Below are 12,886 nucleotides of genomic sequence, written 5' to 3'. Positions count from 1 at the left end.
ACAGTGAGGCGAAGACTTTTGGAAGATGGCCTGGTGTCAAGAAGGCCAGCAAAGAAGCCACTTCTCTCAAAAAAAAACATCAGGGACAGATTGATCTTCTGCAGAAAGTATGGTGAATGGACTGCTGAGGACTGGGGAAAAGTCATATTCTCCGATGAAGCCTCTTTCCAATTGTTTGGGGCATCTGGAAAAAGGCTTGTCTGGAGAAGAAAAGGTGAGCGCTACCATCAGTCCTGTGTCATGCCAACAGTAAAGCATCCTGAGACCATTCATGTGTGGGGTTGCTTCTCATCCAAGGAAGTGGGCTCACTCACAATTTTGCCCAAAAACACAGCCATGAATAAAGAATGGTACCAAAACACCCTCCAACAGCAACTTCTTCCAACAATCCAACAACAGTTTGGTGAAGAACAATGCATTTTCCAGCATGATGGAGCACCGTGCCATAAGGCAAAAGTGATAACTAAGTGGCTCGGGGACCAAAACGTTGACATTTTGGGTCCATTGCCTGTAAACTCCCCAGATCTTAATCCCATTGAGAACTTGTGGTCAATCCTCAAGAGGCGGGTGGACAAACAAAAACCCACTAATTCTGACAAACTCCAAGAAGTGATTATGAAAGAATGGGTAGCTATTAGAGTTGAGCGAACACCTGGATGTTCGGGTTCGAGAAGTTCGGCCGAACTTCCCGGAAATGTTCGGGTTCGGGATCCGAACCCGATCCGAACTTCGTCCCGAACCCGAACCCCATTGAAGTCAATGGGGACCCGAACTTTTGGGCACTAAAAAGGCTGTAAGACAGCCCAGGAAAGAGCTAGAGGGCTGCAAAAGGCAGCAACATGTAGGTAAATCCCCTGCAAACAAATGTGGATAGGGAAATGAATTAAAATTAAAATTTAAAAAATAAAAATGAACCAATATCAATTGGACAGAGGTCCCATAGCAGAGAATCTGGCTTCACGTCAGCAGAGAATCAGTCTCTTCATGCCATAGCAAAGAATCTGGCTTCATGTCAGCAGAGAATCAGTCTCTTCATGCCATAGCAGAGAATCTGGCTTCATGTCAGCGCAGAATCAGTCTTCATGTCATAGCAGAGAATCAGGCTTCACGTCACCCACCACTGGAACAGGCCACTGTCACACATTTAGGCCCAGGCACCCAGGCAGAGGAGAGGTCCCGTAACAGAGAATCTGGCCTTATGTCAGCGCAGAATCTGTCTTCATGTCATAGCAGAGAATCAGGCTTCACGTCACCCACCACTGGAACAGGCCACTGTCACACATTTAGGCCCAGGCACCCAGGCAGAGGAGAGAGGTCCCGTAACAGAGAATCTGGCCTTATGTCAGCGCAGAATCTGTATTCATGTCATAGCAGAGAATCAGGCTTCACGTCACCCACCACTGGAAAAGGCCACTGTCACACATTTAGGCCCCGGCACCCAGGCAGAGGAGAGAGGTTCCGTAACAGAGAATCTGGCCTTATGTCAGCGCAGAATCTGTCTTCATGTCATAGCAGAGAATCAGGCTTCACGTCACCCACCACTGGAACAGGCCACTGTCACACATTTAGGCCCCGGCACCCAGACAGAGGAGAGCGGTCCCGTAACAGAGAATCTGGCCTTATGTCAGCGCAGAATCTGTCTTCATGTCATAGCAGAGAATCAGGCTTCACATTACCCACCACTGGAACAGGCCACTGTCACACATTTAGGCCCCGGCACCCAGGCAGAGGAGAGAGGTCCCGTAACAGAGAATCTGGACTTATGTCAGCGCAGAATCTGTCTTCATGTCCTAGCAGAGAATCAGGCTTCACGTCACCCACCACTGGAACAGGCCACTGTCACACATTTAGGCCCAGGCACCCAGGCAGAGGAGAGAGGTCCCGTAACAGAGAATCTGGCCTTATGTCAGCGCAGAATCTGTCTTCATGTCATAGCAGAGAATCAGGCTTCACGTCACCCACCACTGGAACAGGCCACTGTCACACATTTAGGCCCAGGCACCCAGGCAGAGGAGAGAGGTCCCGTAACAGAGAATCTGGCCTTATGTCAGCGCAGAATCTGTATTCATGTCATAGCAGAGAATCAGGCTTCACGTCACCCACCACTGGAACAGGCCACTGTCACACATTTAGGCCCCGGCACCCAGGCAGAGGAGAGAGGTTCCGTAACAGAGAATCTGGCCTTATGTCAGCGCAGAATCTGTCTTCATGTCATAGCAGAGAATCAGGCTTTACGTCACCCACCACTGGAACAGGCCACTGTCACACATTTAGGCCCCGGCACCCAGACAGAGGAGAGCGGTCCCGTAACAGAGAATCTGGCCTTTTGTCAGCGCAGAATCTGTCTTCATGTCATAGCAGAGAATCAGGCTTCACGTCACCCACCACTGGAACAGGCCACTGTCACACATTTAGGCCCAGGCACCCAGGCAGAGGAGAGAGGTCCCGTAACAGAGAATCTGGCCTTATGTCAGCGCAGAATCTGTCTTCATGTCATAGCAGAGAATCAGGCTTCACGTCACCCACCACTGGAACAGGCCACTGTCACACATTTAGGCCCAGGCACCCAGGCAGAGGAGAGAGGTCCCGTAACAGAGAATCTGGCCTTATGTCAGCGCAGAATCTGTCTTCATGTCATAGCAGAGAATCAGGCTTCACGTCACCCACCACTGGAACAGGCCACTGTCACACATTTAGGCCCAGGCACCCAGGCAGAGGAGAGAGGTCCCGTAACAGAGAATCTGGCCTTATGTCAGCGCAGAATCTGTCTTCATGTCATAGCAGAGAATCAGGCTTCACGTCACCCACCACTGGAACAGGCCACTGTCACACATTTAGGCCCAGGCACCCAGGCAGAGGAGAGAGGTCCCGTAACAGAGAATCTGGCCTGATGTCAGCGCAGAATCAGTCTTCATGTCATAGCAGAGAATCAGGCTTCACGTCACCCACCACTGGAACAGGCCACTGTCACACATTTAGGCCCCGGCACCCAGACAGAGGAGAGGTTCATTCAACTTTTAGTTGCCCCGCAATATAATGGTAAAATGAAATTAAAAATAGTATTGAATGAGGAAGTGCCCTGGAGTAGAATAATATATTGTTAAGGGGAGGTAGTTAATATCTAATCTGCACAAGGAATGGACAGGTCCTGTGGGATCCATGCCTGGTTCATTTTTATGAACGTCAGCTTGTCCACATTGGCTGTAGACAGACGGCTGCGTTTGTCTGTAATGACGCCCCCTGCGTGCTGAATACACGTTCAGACAAAATGCTGGCCGCCGGGCAGGCCAGCACCTCCAAGGCATAAAAGGCTAGCTCTGGCACGTGGACAATTTGGAGACCCAGAAGTTGAATGGGGCCGAACCATCAGTCAGTACGTGGAGGGGTGTGCACAGGTACTGTTCCACCATGTTAGTGAAATGTTGCCTCCTGCTAACACGTTCCGTATCAGGTGGTGGTGCACTTAGCTGTGGCGTGTTGACAAAACTTTTCCACATCTCTGCCATGCTAACCCTGCCCTCAGAGGAGCTGGGCGTGACACAGCTGCGTTGGCGACCTCTTGCTCCTCCTCTGCCTTCGCCTTGGGCTTCCACTGGTTCCCCTGTGACATTTGGGAATGCTCTCAGTAGCGCGTCTACCAACGTGCGCTTGTACTCGCGCATCTTCCTATCACGCTCCAGTGTAGGATGTAAGGTGGGCACATTGTCTTTGTACCGGGGATCCAGCAGGGTGGCAACCCAGTAGTCCGCACACGTTAAAATGTGGGCAACTCTGCTGTCGTTGCGCAGGCACTGCAGCATGTAGTCGCTCATGTGTGCCAGGCTGCCCAGAGGTAAGGACAAGCTGTCCTCTGTGGGAGGCGTATCGTCATCATCCTGTGTTTCCCCCCAGCCACGCACCAGTGATGGGCCCGAGCTGCTTTGGGTGCCACCCCGCTGTGAACATGCTTCATCCTCATCCTCCTCCACCTCCTCCTCATCCTCGTCCTCCTCGTCCTCCAGTAGTGAGCCCTGTCTGGCCACATTTGTACCTGGCCTCTGGTGTTGCAAAAAACCTCCCTCTGAGTCACTTCGAAGAGACTGGCCTGAAAGTGCTAAAAGTGACCCCTCTTCCTCCTCATCCTTCTCCTGGGCCACCTCCTCTTCCATCATCGCCCTAAGTGTTTTCTCAAGGAGACATAGAAGTGGTATTGTAACGCTGATAACGGCGTCATCGCCACTGGCCATGTTGGTGGAGTACTCGAAACAGCGCAACAGGGCACACAGGTCTTGCATGGAGGCCCAGTCATTGGTGGTGAAGTGGGTCTGATCAACAGTGCGACTGACCCGTGCGTGCTGCAGCTGAAACTCCACTATGGCCTGCTGCTGCTTGCACAGTCTGTCCAGCATATGCAAGGTGGAGTTCCACCTGGTGGGCACGTCGCATATGAGGCGGTGAGCGGGAAGGCCGAAGTTACGCTGTAGCGCAGACAGGCGAGCAGCGGCAGGGTGTGAACGCCGGAAGCGCGAACAGACGGCCCGCACTTTATGCAGCAGCTCTGACATGTCGGGGTAGTTGCGAATGAACTTCTGCACCACCAAATTCAGCACATGCGCCAGGCAAGGGATGTGCGTCAAACCGGCTAGTCCCAGAGCTGCAACGAGATTTCGCCCATTATCGCACACCACCAGGCCGGGCTTGAGGCTCACCGGCAGCAACCACTCGTCGGTCTGTTGTTCTATACCCCGCCACAACTCCTGTGCGGTGTGGGGCCTGTCCCCCAAACATATGAGTTTCAGAATGGCCTGCTGACGTTTACCCCGTGCTGTGCTGAAGTTGGTGGTGAAGGTGTGTGGCTGACTGGATGAGCAGGTGGAAGAAGAGGAGGAGGAAGCTGAGTAGGAGGAGGAGGAGACAGGAGGCAAAGAATGTTGCCCTGCGATCCTTGTCGGCGGAAGGACGTGTGCCAAACGGCTCTCCGCCTGGGGCCCAGCCGCCACTACATTTACCCAGTGTGCAGTTAGGGAGATATAGCGTCCCTGGCCGTGCTTACTGGTCCACGTATCTGTGGTTAGGTGGACCTTGCCACAGATGGCGTTGCGCAGTGCACACTTGATTTTATCGGACACTTGTTTGTGCAGGGAAGGCACGGCTCTCTTGGAGAAGTAGTGGCGGCTGGGAACAACATACTGTGGGACAGCAAGTGACATGAGCTGTTTGAAGCTGTCTGTGTCCACCAGCCTAAATGACAGAATTTCATGGGCCAGTAGTTTAGAAATGCTGGCATTCAGGGCCAGGGATCGAGGGTGGCTAGGTGGGAATTTACGCTTTCTCTCAAATGTTTGTGAGATGGAGAGCTGAACGCTGCCGTGTGACATGGTTGAGATGCTTGGTGACGCAGGTGGTGGTGTTGGTGGTACATCCCATGTTTGCTGGGCGGCAGGTGCCAACGTTCCTCCAGAGGCGGAGGAAGAGGCCGAGGCGGCGGCAGCAGCAGCAGAAGAGGCCGAGGCGGCGGCAGCAGCAGAAGAGGCCGAGGCGGCAGCAGCAGAAGAGGTAGCAATGGGAGCCTGAGTGACCTCCTTGTTTTTAAGGTGTTTACTCCACTGCAGTTCGTGCTTTGCATGCAGGTGCCTGGTCATGCAGGTTGTGCTAAGGTTCAGAACGTTAATGCCTCGCTTCAGGCTCTGATGGCACAGCGTGCAAACCACTCGGGTCTTGTCGTCAGCACATTGTTTGAAGAAGTGCCATGCCAGGGAACTCCTTGAAGCTGCCTTTGGGGTGCTCGGTCCCAGATGGCGGTGGTCAGTAGCAGGCAGAGTCTCTTGGCGGCGGGTGTTCTGATTTTGCCCACTGCTCCCTCTTTTGCTACGGTATTGGCTCGGTCTCACCACTGCCTCTTCCTCCGAACTGTGAAAGTCAGTGGCACGACCTTCATTCCATGTGGGGTCTAGGACCTCATCGTCCCCTGCATCGTCATCCACCCAGTCTTGATCCCTGATCTCCTGTTCAGTCTGCACACTGCAGAAAGACGCAGCAGTTGGCACCTGTGTTTCGTCATCATCAGAGACGTGCTGAGGTGGTATTCCCATGTCCTCATCATCAGGAAAAATAAGTGGTTGTGCGTTAGTGCATTCTATCTCTTCCACCCCTGGGGAAGGGCTAGGTGGATGCCCTTGGGAAACCCTGGCAGCAGAGTCTTCAAACAGCATAAGAGACTGCTGCATAACTTGAGGCTCAGACAGTTTCCCTGATATGCATGGGGGTGATGTGACAGACCGATGGGCTTGGTTTTCATGCGCCATCTGTGCGCTTTCTGCAGAAGACTGGGTGGGAGATAATGTGAACGTGCTGGATCCACTGTCGGCCACCCAATTGACTAATGCCTGTACCTGCTCAGGCCTTACCATCCTTAGAACGGCATTGGGCCCCACCAAATATCACTGTAAATTCTGCTGGCTACTGGGACCTGAGGTAGTTGGTTCACTAGGACGTGTGGCTGTGGCAGAACGGCCACGTCCTCTCCCAGCACCAGAGGGTCCACTAACACCACCACGACCATGTCCACGTCCGCGTCCGCGTCCCTTATTAGATGTTTTCCTCATTGTTCCCGTTCACCACAATTTTGAGAATGGCAAATTTGGGAATGCTTTTTCAACCCAGAACAAAAAGTCTGCTTTTACGGTCACTACAAATAACTTGACCAGATAAAACACTGCAGATTTGGTTGAATAGAGATGTGAGACCTGTTTTTTTTTGCGCTGTGTGACAGGTATAGGTTTAATCACAGAATCACACTTCTATCAGCACGCCAGCGTGTGTCTTAGGTTTTTCTGAATGACACTATCAATACCTTCAATGTAAGATTTTCTTTTTGGGATAGATTTCAAGTAGGCCTCAAATACCAGAAACTAGTTATTTTGAGAATGGCAAATTTGGGAATGCTTTTTCAACCCAGAAAAAAAAGTGTGCTTTTACGGTCAATACAAATAACTTGACCAGCTAAAACAGTACAGATTTGGTTGAATAGAAATGTCAGGTCTATTTTTTAGGCGCTGGGTGACAGGCTCAACTTGCCCCTGATGTAATATATGGCCAAAAAATAACCACACTGTTGATGGTTAAATGCACTTGGGTGACACAGGCTCAGCCTGCACCAGATGTAGTATATGGCCAAAAAATAATCAGACTGTTAATGGTTAAATGCACTTGGGTGACACACGCTCAGCCTGCACCAGATGTAGTATATGGCCAAAAAATAATCAGACTGTTGATGGTTAAATGCACTTGGGTGACACAGGCTCAGCCTGCAGCTGATGTAGTATATGGCCAAAAAATAACCAGACTGTTGATGGTTAAATGCACTTCGGTGACACAGGCTCAGCCTGCAGCTGATGTAGGATATAGCACAAAATAACCACACTATCGATGGTTAAATACACTTGGTGATAGCTCGTGCTGGCGCACCACAAGTCACAAAATGGCCGCCGATCACCCCAGAAAAAAAGTGATCTAAAAACGCTCTGGGCAGCCTCAAAAAAGTGAGCAAGTCAATAATAGCACTTCAATGATCCACAGCTGCAGATCGATCACAGAATGAAGTCTTTTGGAGGAGTTAATCTGCCTAATCTCGCCCTAACGTCGCAGCTGCAACCTCTCCCTATACTGATCATAGCAGAGTGACGTGCGGCGCTATGTGACTCCAGCTTAAATAGAGGCTGGGTCACATGGTGCACTGGCCAATCACAGCCATGCCAATAGTAGGCATGGCTGTGATGGCCTCTTGGGCCAAGTAGTATGACGCTTGTTGATTGGCTGCTTTGCAGCCTTTCAAAAAGCGCCAAGAAAGCGCCGAACACCGAACCCGAACTTGGACTTTTACGGAAATGTTCGGGTTCGGGTCCGTGTCACGGACACCCCAAAATTCGGGACGAACCCGAACTATACAGTTCGGGTTCGCTCATCCCTAGTAGCTATCACTCAGGAATTGGCCCAGAAGTTGATTGAGAGCATGCCCAGTCGAATTGCAGAGGTCCTGAAAAAGAAGGGCCAACACTGCAAATACTGACTCTTTGCATAAATGTCATGTAATTGTCGATAAAAGCCTTTGAAACGTATGAAGTGCGTGTAATTATATTTCACTACATCACAGAAACAACTGAAACATAGATCTAAAAGCAGTTTAGCAGCAAACTTTGTGAAAACTAATATTTTTGTCATTCTCAAAACTTTTGGCCACGACTGTACAGTTCTGGTTACTCACGGTTACGTCGTCCCTGGGCAGGCTCGCATAAAAGTGAAAAGGAGAATGGCACAAGGATTCTCTGGGGCACACTCTGGTGTAAGGGACACTGGCCAGATGTTAGTTTGAGGTGTCCTTGGTGGTCTGTATTAATGTGCCAGCGGCAAGGTCCCTTGTAGTTGTGACGCCAGTACCTTTTGTATGGAGGTACAACCATTTACTATAGTGTTAATAGAGGAACTGAGTCTGAGGCAAGCAGGATAGAACTCAAAATGGAACTTTACTGAAGATGACTTTTGATAACAGTTCATCCAAAGCATTTAAACAGTCTCAATACAGAGATATCACTGCTGTAGGTCCTCTGCTGACAGGTATAACTGTCCCTCTCTAGATGTTAAATAAGGAGATTGTAACTTTACTGGTAGTGGAGTTCAGGAATGGTCCTGGTTCAGGCTTGTGAAGTTGTCAAAGGCTGGTATATCCTTCACAGTGGAGTCCAAAGGTCCTAAGGCACTGAGAAGATGTGTCCAATAACCCTTTGGGGGTCTCCTTTCTGTAGTATTCTCTGAACAGATAAAGTACTTCAGCTCTGGGCTGAGATATGGCTGAGGAATGTGGATAACAGTCTGCATACACTGCTAGTCTGTGCTCAACTGCCACTCTAGTCTCAACAGGAACTAGCTCTAACTGGCTAGGCCTGAGCTGAACAATATATATGGGAGGTATTATCTCCCCCTAGTGGTAAGCTAAGTGTAAATGAATGCTAATACACCTGTTAGCAGGGATTATGCACAAGGACATATTGCAGCTTATCAGGCTATATAAAAGGCATATAAAAGTACAATACAACAACTTTGCAGTACCCACGAGGGTAGTGGGATGCTGCAGATACATATTCAATACCACAAACCAAGGCCTATTGGAAACTATAGATCAGTATGTGACTAAACTGAGGCAGCTAGCCGCTACATGTGAGTTTTAAATATTACATGATGATCTTATCAGAGACAGAATAGTTCTGGGATCAAAAGACATTAATGCTAGAAAGAGAATGCTCAGAGTGCCAGACCTGAACCTACAGAGAGCCATTGACATGTGTAGAGGCCCTGAACTTACAGAAATGCAACTACAAGTAATGCAAGATAACAAAAGTGAAACTGAAACTTTATATTATACTGCTAAGGCTACTTTCACACTGGCGTTTCAGGGTCCGCCTGTGAGATCCGTTTCAAGGCTCTCACAAGCGGCTCCAAACGGATCAGTTTAGCCCCAATGCATTCTGAATGGATGCGGATCCATTCAGAATGCATCAGTTTGGCTCCGTTCCGCCTCCATTCCGCTCTGGAGGCGGACACCAAAACGCTGCTTGCAGCGTTTTGGTGTCCGCCTGGTGGTGCGGAGCCGAACGGATCCGTCCTGACTTACAATGTAAGTCAATGGGGACGGATCCGTTTACATTGACACAATATGGTGCAATTGTAAACGGATCCGTCCCCCATTGACTTTCAATGTAAAGTCAGGAGTCCCTATTAATATACCATCGGAACAAGAGTTTTCTCCAATCCGATGGTATATTTTAACTTGAAGCGTCCCCATCACCATGGGAATGCCTCTATGTTAGAATATACCATCGGATTTGAGTTAGATCGTGAAAACTCAGATCCGATAGTATATTCTAACACAGAGGCGTTCCCATAGTCATGGGGACACTTCAAGTTAGAATATACTGAGAACTGTGGACATAACTGCCCCCTGCTGCCTGGCAGCACCCGATCTCTTACAGGGGGCTGTGATCCGCACAATTAACCCCTCAGGTGCCGCACCTGAGGGGTTAATTGTGCGGATCTCAGCCCCCTGATCGGGTGCTACCAGGCAGCAGGGGCCAGACTCCCCTCCCTCCCCAGTATTAAAAGCATTGGTGGCCAGTGCGGCCCCCCTCCCTCCCTCCCCAGTATTAAACGCATTGGTAGCAGTGGCCACAGGCTAACAACCCCCCTCCCCCCATCATTGGTGGCAGCGGAGCGGCATTTCCGATCGGAGTCCCAGTTTAATCGCTGGGGCTCCGATCGGTTACCATGGCAGCCAGGATGCTACTGCAGTCCTGACTGCCATGGTTACTTAGCTTATACTTACATGCGCTGTCTGTGGCCGGCCGGCGCTCCTCCTACTGGTAACTGACCGTCCTCCTTCTCTGCAGCGAGATCCCACGCCTGCACTATCCATAGCTTTGCCTGGGCATGTGCACTGCGATGCCCATTGTGGGCACGGCATCGCAGTAGCTATTGCGCATGCCCCGGCCAAGCAATGGAGAGCGCAGGCGCGGGATCTCGCTGCAGAGAACTTGAGAAGGAGGACGCAAAGGAAGAGCAGGGTGGACAGAGGAAGAGACTGGGGCGGGGATATGACAAAAAGAGGCAGAACAGCTTGGGCACCAACGAGGTGAACGCCGCCCCTGGGCACTTGCAAGCCCTATTTTACATATGAATAAAAGTCAGTTTTTGCCTTGGGGGAACTTCACAAGAAAACATCAAAGGTACCATTAGAATCATAGACTGCTATGCTAGAGCGCTATGTAAGCGGTCTATAAGGTCAAAATCTGGTGACAGACTCCCTTTAACAAATGCAAAAGTATTTTCTGTCTTGGATGCCAAGGATCGCTTCTGGCAAGTAAAACTAGACGCTAAAATCTGTTTTCCTACTACATTCTGGACTTCCTTTGGTCGTTACCGATGGCTACACATGCCTATTGGGATTGCTACTGCTCCAGAAGAATATCAACATAGGCAACATGAAGCAGTAGAAGGCCTGTCTGGAGTGGAAGTTATTGCAGATGATATATTAGTGTATGCAGGGACGGCGTTAGGGGGGGGGGGGGGGCAAACAGGGCAATTTCCCAGGGTCCCCATCCCTAAATGGGGCCCCCTGCTGAGTTGCCCAGACAGAAGTGGAAGACAGCTGGTGGCCGCACCTGAGAAGAGCACAGACAGCACAGCAAGGAGCGCTGGTCCCTGGTCTCCTGCCAACGTCTGCCAGAGCTTCTCACAGAACTGGCGGTGACAGATGCATTTTCTAAGGAACTGGAAGAGATAAACTTTGCAGAATATCTAAGAGTGTCTCATTTGCGCCTACAACAAATTCAGAAGTTGGCAGAACAAGGTGAAGTCTTGTAAGCATTAAAAATGACTGTTCTTACAGGATGGCCAGACCAGAAAGAATACAGTTTTGTATTTAGACTACTGGGGCTTTAGAGATGAGATAAGCATACAAAATGGAATTCTGTATAAAGGACGGCATGTCTGTAAAGAAAGGTGTCAAAACATCCCCCAAGAGCAACTTCTTCCAACGATGTGGAGCAATTTGGATATGCTTTTTCCAGCATGATGGAGCAGCTTGTAACAAGGAAAAAGTATCTAACAATTAAACTCCAAGCACTAATTAGGCAAGAATGGGTTGCCATCAGTCAGGATTTGGCCCAGAAGCTAATATCCACCATCAGTGATGGCAAGTTCGCCGTGTTCGCCCGCGAACACATGCAGGCAGCCATCTTGACTCACGAGTCAGGTGAGGCACAGGTAAGCCCTTACCTGTGCCTGCGCCGCGATCTGCTCTGAAACAAATGCGGTCACCGGGAGCAGGCAGTTCCGAGAACAGCCCGATGAAGGCCCCCTGCGGCTGTTCTTGGAACTGCCTGCTCCCGGTGACCGCATTTATTTCAGACCGGCTCGCGGCGCAGGCACTGGTATGGACTTACCTGTGCATTGCCGGACTTGTGATTTAAGATGGCAGCCCGCATGTGTTCGCGGGCGAACACGGTGAACTGGCCATCACTGTCCACCATGCCAGGGCGAATTGCAGAAGTCTTACAAAAGAAGGTTCAACGCTGTAAATATTAAGTCTTTGCATAAACTTGATGTATTTGTCAATAAATGTTAAAAAACATATGAAAAACTGATAGTTGTACTTCAGTATACCATAGAAACCTCTGGCAAAAAGATCAAAAAACACAGAAACCAAAATTCGACAATGACTGTACTCCTCCATTTACTTCTACAGAGGTAATGAAGACAGTGCTTGGTCAGCCCCATAAAACTGATTGGAATGGTGGACTGACATGCACATTACCACTCCATTTCAAGTGGAGGCTCACAGACTAGTCATAGAAGTCGGCCCCCCAAGATCTAATATTTATCCCCTATCATGTGCATAAGTGATAAATAATTTAAGTGGGAAAATGTCTTTAAGCAACTGTTTTTCCCACGGTTTAGGGCTCATTCACATGAGCATAGTGTTTTGCTGTCCGCAAATTGCGGATCCGCAAAACATGGATACCAGCCCATGTGAGTTTCATAATTTGTGGACTGCACATGGCCGCCACTATGATAGAAATTACTATTTTTGTAAACTCTGTAATTAGTTACTTTCCTAATCGTCTCTTGCACATACATACATACTGTGTAAAACCCAGTTATAGCACAGGCATGGTCAGATCTGACCTATAACCGTGTAAAAGAATGCAAAGGTAGCAGTTATACCCAGGCACTGAACTCTTCACCACATTAGGCTACTTTCACACTCGCCTTAAGATTGTCCGGATCTCCAGCCGATCCCCATTATAGTGAATGGGGCTAGGGCGGACTTCCGGCAGCACGTGTACAAACATTAGTA

Source organism: Bufo bufo, chromosome 4, assembly GCF_905171765.1.
Source record: "Bufo bufo chromosome 4, aBufBuf1.1, whole genome shotgun sequence".
Classification (NCBI taxonomy): Eukaryota; Metazoa; Chordata; class Amphibia; order Anura; family Bufonidae; genus Bufo; species Bufo bufo.
The sequence above is the reverse complement of the archived record's forward strand: the minus strand, read 5'-3'. Positions refer to the sequence as shown.